The sequence below is a fragment of the Phaethon aethereus genome, assembly GCF_964289735.1.
Source record: "Phaethon aethereus genome assembly, chromosome: 2".
Lineage (NCBI taxonomy): Eukaryota > Metazoa > Chordata > Aves > Phaethontiformes > Phaethontidae > Phaethon > Phaethon aethereus.
The window spans coordinates 51,731,263-51,743,199 of record NC_138582.1 but is presented as its reverse complement, the minus strand read 5'-3'; positions in this window follow the sequence as shown (position 1 = coordinate 51,743,199).

Below are 11,937 nucleotides of genomic sequence, written 5' to 3'. Positions count from 1 at the left end.
TGGGAGGTTGTCCTGGGAGCTATAAGAGAAAGTCTATTTGTTTGAACACTCACACAAACTAATATTTCAATTTATATTTATGCAAAGAACAGTTTCTTCACTGTGGACGTAGGATAAAAATTTAATTCAGACAGGAGAATAGATCCAATCCTAAATTCTGGTCTTTAAATCAATCATGCAATCAACAAAGTGCTTTCTTTTGGTCTAAGAGTGCCAAGTAAGCTGTGAAATACAGCAATACTTTCTGTACGTGTGGTGTGTAGAACTCTGTGTGGCAAAGCAAGAAGTGTCTTGATTTTCCTCTCTGTCTGGAGATGCTATTTATTAGCCTACACTGCCTTCCTGATGAGTTACAATTTTGCTAGATGTTGAGATACCTATGAAAGTGGGTCACCCAAGAAAAGTTATTTGTGGTACTAATAAATTAGGAGAATAAGCCAAAAGGGAAGCATTTTAATGAGTTTCTAAGGAATGCTAACAAGATTCTTCTCTAGAAACAAAAGCAAAAAACCTTCCACCCCTCCAAAAAGTAGAAAACAAAAGAAAGAACAGTCAGCTGCTACATTGGGAACAGAATTTCCAGCGGAAGATGGATAAATTTATGCTCAGTTATCTAAGGTAACTGAGCTACAATGCATATTTAATACCACTTACATCGGAAAGAAGCATAAAAAGCATGTGTGCCCTTTTCAAGTTATTGCAAGAGGAATGGCCCATGAATTTCTTAACAGTTGCAGCGAGTTAGGGAAAGGCAATTTAATCCTGTGACTGGAGCAAATAATTTGTTTCCCTGTCTCATTTCTTGTGTTAATTTACTGTGTATTTTGGATAGATCGTTTGAACTCTATCTCAGTTCTCTCGACTCTCAGATGAGAACAAGAATTACATTATCTCCTGCAAATGGCTGTCCTGAAGTGATTGTGATCTGAGAGACTTGAGTGGGACTTGCTCTGCTAGAGAAGAACTGAAGCCAGAAACTCAAAAGACAATAAAGTCATCCCCAAAATCTTATGATTTTGGGTCAAAGTTGAGACAAACAGAAGGATGTTTTTGTAAGATCTCATATTAACTGTCAGTTAATGACCAACTATCTAGACTAGGCTTTTTGTTCAAAATGGCTCCAAAACCATTGCCTCCCCCAATGATGAAGCTCACAGGTCTTTGGTCATTCTTACCTTTGAACCCCATGCTCAGATTCTCACTGAAACCTAAAGGCTTACCTCTGACATCCTTACTACTTCCTCAGTAATCATTTATTTTCTGGCCTAAGACACAGGTGCTGTATCTATATACTGAGAAAAGCTCATTTTCCCAGGGCATGTCCCAGGTGAACATTTCATATAGGGATGAAGCATAACCTGAAGCAGCCCATGGAAAAGAAATCTGGATGCACAGACCCACAAGGAAAGCAGGACTCATCTACGCTTTCACCCCCAGCTCATTTGGGATGCAACGTGTATTTCCCTGAACTTCAGCTTGCTAAGCAAAAAGGAAGCCCTGGTGTTATATTGCACACTTCTGCAAAATTTCCAGCCAACAAGGGCACTATAGGGGGTAGGTGTTTGGAGTATGGGAGAGAGGGGTATGGTGACTCCCAACTTCTTTGTCCGAGCATGCCTGACCATCTCTTTCTGTACGCAGGGAATAGTGAGATCTGCAAATTAATTACATTCCTTCATGCTGTAGAAGCTGGCAGAAAAGGGTGTTTGGTATTAAAATCGTGACGTTAGCTTCCTTCTAGTTGTGGAACGTCTTGGAAGAACACATTAAAAGTGAGTGTGTGTACACATGCGTGCACGTGTGCCAGAGAGACCCAGGGAGGGTACAGAAGATCACATCTTTTTCTGAACTGCTGAGCCCACATCCAATCAATTCAGTCAATATTATTCTACAGCCCTGAAAATGCAAAAATGCTGTATGCAAGCCAAAAGCATAACTCAAACACAGAAGCTTGCTCGTCAACAAAGTTTCCGTTCTTCTAAAACAGCATGCTACATGGAAAAAAATCAAAATGGTAGAACTAAACTGTCAGCTGTACTTTGATAGCTAATGATCCAAACATCTACTTTTAACACACACATATTTTTCTGAAGTAGTCTCTTTTTCTGTAATTTCAACACCCAGCAAAATGCCCAGCTGTCACGGCCAAATTTTTCTTTCAAATTGCACACCCTTCTTCCCCACAGCAAAAACCCGTACAAATGTTAATAAAAGCTTAATACTGTGTTGGAGCCCTGAGTCCAGGTTTTCCCTTAAATCCAAAGGCTATCAGCAACTAGGAATCAACACCACCTCCAACATCCACTGTTTTTTCAGCATGCAGTTAATTTAAAGGCTTGAGATGAGCCAGAAAGAAAGTGATGGCTGTGCCAGGTCTGAAACCAAAACGGGACATTCCAGCAGCTAGGATTTGCCATAAAAGTAGCAAAACAATTTTTTTAAGTAGTTGTTGTTCATGGTTGCTTTAGATAAATACAACAGAAAAACAAAAAGACACTTTCACGTTATGGTCACACATTAATTTCATGTGTAGGCACACTTGAAATTCTCTGGTCTGGGCTACCAGATTACACAGTGGACTGCGTCTGATAGGATCCAAGCTGGGTTTTTACAGGTCATGTTGCCATCAGGGCTGCAGGCATGACTATGGCTTAAAAACCGTAACAATATCAACAATAACAGAGGCTTCAGTACAATAGTCAAATGGGATTTTGTAAAATTCTTCCTTTTCTAACTAGTATCACGCCAAGGAGCAGAGCAAGCAGCCTGGAGGTGGGCTTGCAGCCAGCCACTCCACACGATGCTACCGTGGCACGGACGTTTTGTGCGTGGGACAGCTATTTACAGTGGCATCTCCGCGGCAAACCCAGATACTCCCCGATCTGCGCTGGCACAGCCGCGGCCCAGACGGACACCAGCCCCCGCTTGCCAACTTGGCGGGGAGGAGAGGGCCAGGCCACTGCCGCAACAACAACTGTACTACCGCAGGGCTCGCTTAGAGCCATTTCGCCTCGTTTTCCGATGGGCCGTCGAATGAGCGACCGACACGGGCACCCGCAGCAGGTGGGACGGGGAGGCGTGGGAGCCCACTACCGCCGCTTCTCGGCTGCGCGGGAGCTAGGCTTTCTGCGCACGCTTCTCTCCGTCGCAGGACCACGAGTGGCGAATAAAACAAAGTTTTAGGGTGCTGAAAAGGAGCGGGGGGGGTTGCAACCCTCTGCCCCCTTTCCCACCGCTAGTGTTACAACCCAAGGAGGGCTGAAAGGCGCCGTTCGTGCCTTCGGGGAGGGGGGAGGCTGGGGCTGCCCGGTGCCCTGGGAGCTGACCCTCGCTGCAAAACGCCGGGGGACGGCAGCACCCCCGAGCCCCGCCGCCGGCGCAGGAGGGCAGCCGGGCTGCGCGCTCCTCCCGCGGCCGGACAACTTGGGGGGGTCCCCAGGGGCGCGGAGAACGGGCGCCCCTCCCGCAGCCACGCACCCCCCTCCCCTCTCCCCGAAGTTTTGCCCATAAAGTCATCTTCGTTTCGGGTGGGCCGCCCCCTCCCTCCCTCCGCGCGCCGCGGAGGGCCGCGGACTCACCCGCGGCGGTCGCTCATGCCTCCCCGGCGGGCGCGGAGCCGCGGCGGCGCGGGCGCGGGAGCGCGGCGGCGCGGGCACGGGCACGGGGGCGCGGGCACGGGGGCGGGGGCGCGGCGGGGCTCCCGGCCATGGGGCCGGCCGGCGCCGCGCTCCCCTACCTGCTGCTCCCTGCGGGCGGGGGTGCTCCAGAAACCGCCGCCGCAGCCCCGGCTGCGGGTCGTTTGCGGCCGTGGGAGGATGCAGATGAATTCGGGTGGTCGGGGCTGCCTACTAAAAAGATGCAGCCAGGGCCGAAGCGAGCCCGCTGCGCTTCTGCAGCGGGGGGCTGCGCCGCATGGGGAAGCACTCAGAGGCTTCTCCGTCTCTTCTCTGCCGCAGACTGTAACGAAGGAAAAAAAAAAACCAACCACCCAAACCCCACGTCTAAGCAACTCTGCAGCCAGGAAGCTTTATCCGTCTAAAACTCCTATTAGAATTCTTCTGGTTACAAAAGAGGAAAAATGTTTTAATTTGTTGGAAGTTGCTAAATTCAACAAAGTTTTCCCTAGTGTGGAAAGCCAATGGAAGCCACTCAAAAGAACTGTTGGAATTAGACCATGATGCCATTGAGGAAATTCAGGTAGTCCTCACCTTTAGAAGAACCCATTGAATCTACAGCATGAAAACAACCCAATGAAAAAACAACCCTGCATATGATAAGAAAAAAAACAGTCACCTAAGTTGCCAGGCACAATTATTTTGTTAGAGAATGCATAGAAACTGTCACTTGAAGGAGGCAGGAGTGAAAATGGAACAAAGCATCTAGAAAATCCTTTTTTTCTCAGTGGCTTAGACCTCTGCATGCAGTAAAAGAATCTGTGCATAAGTTATATACAAAACATTTTAAGGGACACGTTCAAGTGTTAAAGTAGGTTAAAATAGCACGTACAGGGAAATTACATCTACAGCCATGCGTCCATGCAGTAACAGAGAAAGAAAGAATCAAAATTTGACATGATGATCAGCCAGCCTGTACTGGATGCACTGTGCCAGATAGCCTTTCTGAACATTAGAAAACAGTGCAAGAGCTAAAGATCTGCTTTGGGCATGGAAACCATGGACAGAAAGTAATTTCTTAGCTTCTGCTGGGAGATTGTAGGTGATTTACACCAGTGAAAAGCAAGTATAATGTATAACACTATCAGTTCAGGATGCCCTGGGCAAATTTGTACACATAGCAATAAAAATAGTCATGCCCATGTGTTAAATACTTACCAGGCACCATTTATGGTAAATGCAAGGTGATCATAAGTACAAACGTAGGTGTTTCTCTCATGTTTGCCTGCCCTTCCCCTAAAGCCGTGTCATAAAGGATACCAAGAGACATTCACAATCCGGTGGGAAAAGAAAAACAGCTGGCTGGATGTTTGCCTTTTTTGTTTTCAAGCTTCGCTTCATCTGCTTATGTCTTGAGCTTAGTCAAGAAGGAGTGCAGTCATCATTACACAGCTCTGCTCTTTCGTTTGGTGTGTTTGGATTTTCAGTCTATGCCCTTCACAACCTGCTATAGTGATTCCGGAAACTTCAAGTCCTAACACTGACCTACTGACCCATAAGCTGATCGTATACTTCATATACTCACAGACCTTCTTTTTATGTCAAGGCTGCAGGAGGAGTTCCTCACAGTGAAAGGATTTCAGCTAGGACGTTCCTCTGCATAAGATTTGTTTTACCCCTATTTCCTTTTCCCCCTCTGCCAGGAATTACTGTACAAAAAGCTCCTTTTTAGTGCTCTGTTTCAAACACCTGTGGATTCCTTTGATGTAGCTTGAACATGCCACATCTTTTCCCACCTGCATTTGGCAAAGTCATTATCTCATTATTTCTGCCTTTTACGTCATGGCTACTTCTGTCATACAAATCCTGTTGTTACAAAAGCTACAAAAGGCACCCGTACAAACATCAAATTTCTTTCCAGTTTTGGAGCTGCATGTTTCAAATCAAGGCTGATGTTGCTTTCATAGCTTTGCCCTGACAACACACTTGTTCTTCACACCTTGCAGACTCGGTTCCTGCAGCCCATTTCTTTGTTCACAAACAAAATTTACTTAGCAAAACCAATAATTGCTTTTCCTTGTCTTGCAGATAGCACATATCTGATCTTTTTGCCACTGCCACATGGAGAAGACAGAACATTAATAGCTTCTGTCACTGCTACCGTTCTTTTTGCGATAGATCTTCTGGAGGATTAGATGTGGCCACATAAACAGAGAAAGGTAACACTTTGGGCACAAACCTGGAGCAAACTGCACTGTGCCAGTTCTGATCAACACACAGACTATGTTCTGTTGAAAGCACAGAAGGCAATGAAGACATCCTTTGAGATGGCACTGAAACACAGGGGAAAGCTGCCCCAGTTTGTTCAGGGATAAATTTGTTAATGTTGGGAGTTGGGACCACAGAGACTCTTGTGCTTATGTACTTTCATCTTTATGAAACCTGGGTTAACTAATTTTGGACTTCTGCCCAAGGATGAAATATTACTCCTGCTGCTGGACTCAACACAGTTAAGGAAATAACTTGCAAAAGAATATATATGAAAAATTTTAAAACGGTGTTAATGCTCAATCCGTGTCTGAAGCGGGGGGGTGGAAATGTGCAGTGGAATCTTGCTGTGCCTCTGCTTCTCCTTCACTGAACATTAAAACTGAGTTTCTACAGTCATTTTTAGGGCACCATGAATTAAAGATCTCTGTAGGAACATAAGCCATGGTGAGGAGATGCTGCAACACGTAAGACACATCCCCATTCTGAACAAGGACTTCCCAGACAGTTGAAGCGTGATGGATCTGGGCTTTCGGTTTGGTCTGTTATGGAGGAGAGGGCACACTGCCAAAGTAGGAGAGGAATGTGCAAACAGCTAATTCCAGCTAAAACAATATGAGGGAGCGAGGCAGAACAACTCCTAGCACTAGATTCTGTCACCTCACCGAATAGCAGTGTGGGAAGAGTCCCTTCGCTCCTATGGCGAGTCGTATGGTTCCGGGGTGACTCTGTCAGATATGCCTCAGAGAAAAGACAGACCAAAATCCAAAAAAAAAGGACATATTTAGAAACACTGTGTGTTTTCTCAGCAGTCCTTTTCCACTTGTACCCAGAGGATCTGGACTGTTGTTCCTTACGTTGCTGTTGTCAAGCTCCTCAGCTCGCTCGGCTCCTCTCTCAGCACTGCTTCAGGCTTTTGGTTTCCAAAAGAAATGAGGCTTACATGCCTGTGCTCTCTCTTCCCCGCCCCCCCCATTTCTCTGGGTGTTCCTGCCTTTTCCAAAGTTGTTGAACCCACCGGCCAATTTCAGGGAGGATCAGAAGTCCCAAAGCTGTTTAGGTTCCTGCCAGCCCTGTGAGCATGACTGGCCAGGGAGGGCTGCAGGTAACCACAGCAGAGCAGGCTCCGGGAGGATTTTCAGAAGTGCTTGAGTGATGGAGGGACTTAGCTGCTGTTTTCAAAGTGGCACAGACTCCTAGGAGACTAAATTCCTTTGGCCTTCCCTGGCTCCTGTCAACAAGAGCATTTGAAAGCAGGCTGTAAGCCTTTCAGAAACCATTGACGCTTGCAGAAACTCTCAGACTTTCTTTTCTGACTGACTGGAAGTTTCATTCTGTTGCCACTAATAAATCCCCCTCCTCTCCCCAATTTATATTTTATAAGTTTGGGTTAAGCTTTGTCTGCTAAAAGGATCTTACATAAAACACCGCTTACTGAAATGTGATCTTTGCACATTTCTGAAGTTTTAATTTTCCTGCAGTGTAATCTTGTTACTTAGGTCATTCATTTTGTCACGCCTTGGTATCAGTCTGGTCCAGGTTTGGCTGCAGGGCTATGTTCTCCTGACATTTAGAGCAAGAATTCCCTGGGAAATCAGTCAAGAGATTTGACATTGCTGCTGGCCAAGCTCCAGAGGGTTTAGTTTTACTCTCCTTCCCTATTTATTGTGGAATCTGTCTGTCCACAAGCTGCACACCGAGTTCCATGCTGGAGAAGGAGAACTGAAAGGGACAAAATGGCCATTCATTTGGGAGATTCATTCAGGCTTTTCAGAAAGGTTTTACAAGAAGCTGTGCACTTATGTGACTGCTGAGCTTCCTTGGCCCTGCTCTATTACCTCCCTCATGAGACAATTTGGATTGACTGCGTTTTCTTTGCTCTCTCCCCCACCTCAATAGGCAGCAATTACAGTTGGAAAAGCAAAACTAAGATCTAGGTAGTATAGGAACCACCTGGAGGCTTTTCATCTTTAAAAATGGTTTAATTTCAACGTGGCATGGACAGGCCCTTTGCTGAGAATATGGAAAAAAAAAATCCTTTTTCTTGCCTCCTGCCACAAACTGCCACAACTCGTATTGCAAAAAGCTGCCTCAGCGGCAGAGACAGTCAGGATTTGATGAACAGGAGGGAAGGAGCAGGAAAGCAGCCCTGGGCACTCATGGGGGGGGTACAGGAGAGTTGGGGGGAGAATCCCAGGTCAACTGGAAATGGGGGAGAGAAGTAGCTCTCTTGTGGAGGGGGCAATGGCACGCAGCAGCACAGGACAGGGTGAAGGAGGGTCTGCATGTGCCAGGAGGGAAAAACAGCCCAATATGCTGGTGAGGGCTGTGTAGTCTTAGCCAGTGAGGCCAAAGAGACTTGTCTAATTTTGCTAGGTGAGACACTGGAATGTGGTTAAGCGCTTACAGATTCTATCGGCCACAGAAAATGTGGTGCTCCACTTTGTAAGTACCACTTTGTACTCTCTTTAACATGCAGCTACGCTTTCCTGGCTGATCTGAGTTGCTCTCCCTTACAGTCCTGCTGCTGTTTCTAAGCTCCTCACCTCCAAATGGTCAGTCTCTTCCCTCAGCACCGCTTCAGGCCTTCAGTTTCCTACAGAAATGAAGCTCAGTCACAGAATCATGGAGTTCAAGACCAGATGGCAACAAAACATTTTCTAGTTACATGTCATAGACCATTACACTTCACCTCATGACACATTTCATGAGTTCAATAACTTATATTTGGTTAAATACATTTTACAAAAAGCATCCTTGCTTGATTTGAAAACTCATGGTATAGAAAATCTACCCACTCCCTTGGTAACATTGTCAAGACTAATCATTTTAATCAGCAAAATTGGTGTTTGTCTCTAAACTGAGTTTGTATGAATTAATCTGCCATATAGTGGTTCTTGTTATGCTGTTCTCTCCCAGATTAAAAAGCCTCTTGTACTTCTACTGTCTCCCCATGAACTTATATAATGTGAGCAAGTCATGTCTTCATCATCCTTTTGATAAGCTAAGCAGGCTGAGCTCTCAAAGTCTCTCACTCTAAAGAAATTTCTCTAACTTTTTTCCAGCTCTTTTTTGTGCCTTCCCTACTTTTTCAACATGCTTTTTAAAATGCAGTTTTAATATTAGACTCCCAGCAGGCATATTCTGAAGTAAAAGCACTTCTTGCAGCACACCTAGGAATTGAATTAGGCCTTCTCACTGCAGCATCGCATTGAGGAAGCATTGTTCCTTGCTTCTCCACTATAACCCCTGAGTCCTTCTTGGGATACAGGCCTCATTCTGTAGGTAAGGCCGTTTCACTCCGAGACATGAAATTTTACAGACATTCTGTCTGACAGGCATCATGCTAGAGAGCAATCCAGTCTTCTGTGTTTGGCCATTCTTTGCTCTGGTGAGACCCCACCTGGAGTCCTGCGTCCAGCTCTGGAGCCCTCAGCACAGGGAAGACATGGATCTGTTGGAGCGGCTCCAGAGGAGGGACACAAAAATGATCAGAGGGATCATGGAACACCTCTCCTGTGGGGACAGGCTGAGAGAGTTGGGGTTGTTCAGCCTGGAGAAGAGAAGGCTCTGGGGAGACCTTATTGCAGCCTGCCAGTACCTAAAGGGAGCTTGTAAGAAAGATGGGGACAGAATTTTTGGCAGGGCCTGTAGTGATGGGACAAGGGGCAATGGTTTTAAACTAAAAGAGGGCAGATTTAGACTTGATAGAAGGAAGAAATTTTTCACCATGACGGTGGTGAACCACTGGCACATGTTGCCCAGAGAGGTGGTAGATGTCCCATAACTGGGAACATTCAAGGTCAGGTTGGATGACACTCTGAGCAACCTGATCTAGCTGAAGATGTCCCTGCTCCTTGCAGGGGGGGTGGACTAGATGACCTTTAAAGGTCCTTCCAACCCAAACTATTCTATGATTCCATGATCCTTTTCTCAACCTACTAATTTGAGTCATGTTCAAACTATATTGGCAGTGATTCTATATTTACTTCCAGATTTACTTACTGAGGAAAACCCTGAAGCACATGAGGCCTCAGAGTGATCCCTTCAGATCCCTGCCAACTGCTGCCATGACTACTCCATTAACTACTTTCAGAGATCTGTCAGCCAGGTCTGAATCCCGTTACCACTCCACCGCTAACGTACGGTGGTAATGCTTTAAACACATGTCACTCGGTATTGTGGTAGAGCCTCTAGAAACACTTAAACACATTGCTCTGTGCTGCTATCTCCGTCAGCCAATATGTAATTTTAAAAATTAAACCTCTTCTGTGTTGTTGTTGGTTTTCTTTTCTTTTTGGCAAAGCTGAGGCTCAGTGGCATAGTATATTTGACATGTGGCCCAATGCTAGGAATTTGTTCTTTGTCTAAGCTATCTGCTGTATGTAATAAAATTATAATATATATAATACATATATAGCTTCATAGCCATAGGATTTATACACCTAGTGGAAATGTATGCCATCAATGGGCTTATGCAGCATGTTCTGAGAAAGACAGTTTTGCTTCAGATCACTCAGGCTATCTTTGTAGATTATAGTAGTAACTGTCTTCTTAATTCTATGTGTTTTGCAGGGTTTTTCTTCCCTCCCAACATTAATACCTTCTAAAAGCTAAAACCTCAGGCCATAGACATGAAGATGTTGATCTTTTTTTCTATGCAAACGTTCATCTTTCATTGAACTAACTGAAAAGCAGGGTCTGACTATGAATATTTACAAGTTTGAGCTCTTTTGTCCATAAGGTTCTAAAGAAAATCTGACAGCATGTTTTTGTAGAACATTGGTTTAATTTCTGAGTTTTCCATGTTTACGACTTTAAAAAAAAATAGATGAAGCCTAATAACTAGTGATACAGATGCCACACTTTTACTGGACTACGAGAAAGGTTTTAAACTCGGAAATGGCAATTGGAGTTATTCAATCTCTTTTATGGCAGAAGCTGTACTGCTTTGGCAATTCTTGTGTTGGCTCAATTGTCAACAAAGGTAATAGAGATTAATACAAAGAAACAAACACTTCTTGCTGCCATCTTCAGCTTTACTGATACGAGCTTATAGCTACTGCATGGATGGATGGTTGGTTGGTGAACATAGGCGGACTAGTCAGATAACAATGTTTTTTCTTCAGCTACCGAACTCCAGTGGATGTGCTCTGGCAGCACATGCAGCCATAGAAAACAGTCTTTTGAGGTCCATAGCTCTAGTCCAGTATTCGCACGTATTTGCACCCCGCAGGGATGGAGAGTGAGTGGTGGATGCAATCTGCAAAGACTGGATGAAATCAAGCACAGGGCCAGCAGGCTCTCCTGTTTTATGCTACTTTCTCCTGTTTCTTTCTAAGCAACATTTTCTAATCTAACCTCTGTGACTGTCTTCTATGGGCACTTATAGATTGACAAGCTGCTTTTTTGCAAAGCCAACTGAGGGAAAAAAAGCTGCGAGCTGTGTGAATATTTAAAAACAATACTAAAAGACATTTATTCCAGAAGACTTTGGGGATAATAAATATTTTTTTTTACTTGTTTGCAGACTTATCTTATTAATACAGAGCAACTAGTCTGAGACCATTCTTCATGGCTTACCTCTTTAGACTCATCAGTCTTCTCTTTTCCTGCATCCACACTTTGGATAGACTATAGATAGCCCTGCTAAAAGTTGCTCTTCACATTGGATTTAATGAGTTTCATGGAGAGAACTATTTTTGTGAAGACAGGAATTGTACTATATCAGTGTTTAAAAAGGAGGCAGTTATGGCTAATCATACTTCTTCAAGGATACAAGCCAAACAAGTCTGATGCCTGTTCAAAAGAGATGTACCTTTATAAGAATGCACACAGAGAAAGGGAAATTTCTGAAGGGTTTATGGTTTCACGTGTCCCCTTTTGTATAAGCTAAACATCTACAATACCCATCTGATTTTCAGTTTCACCCTGCATCCTTGACTGACACGAGCACATTTTTCTTACCAGCAGCACAGCAAAACCAAGCCAGTGAAAGGGATTCTTTTCTGCTACAGGCTTCACCAGCACCGTTATCAGTGAGCATCCTGCCACG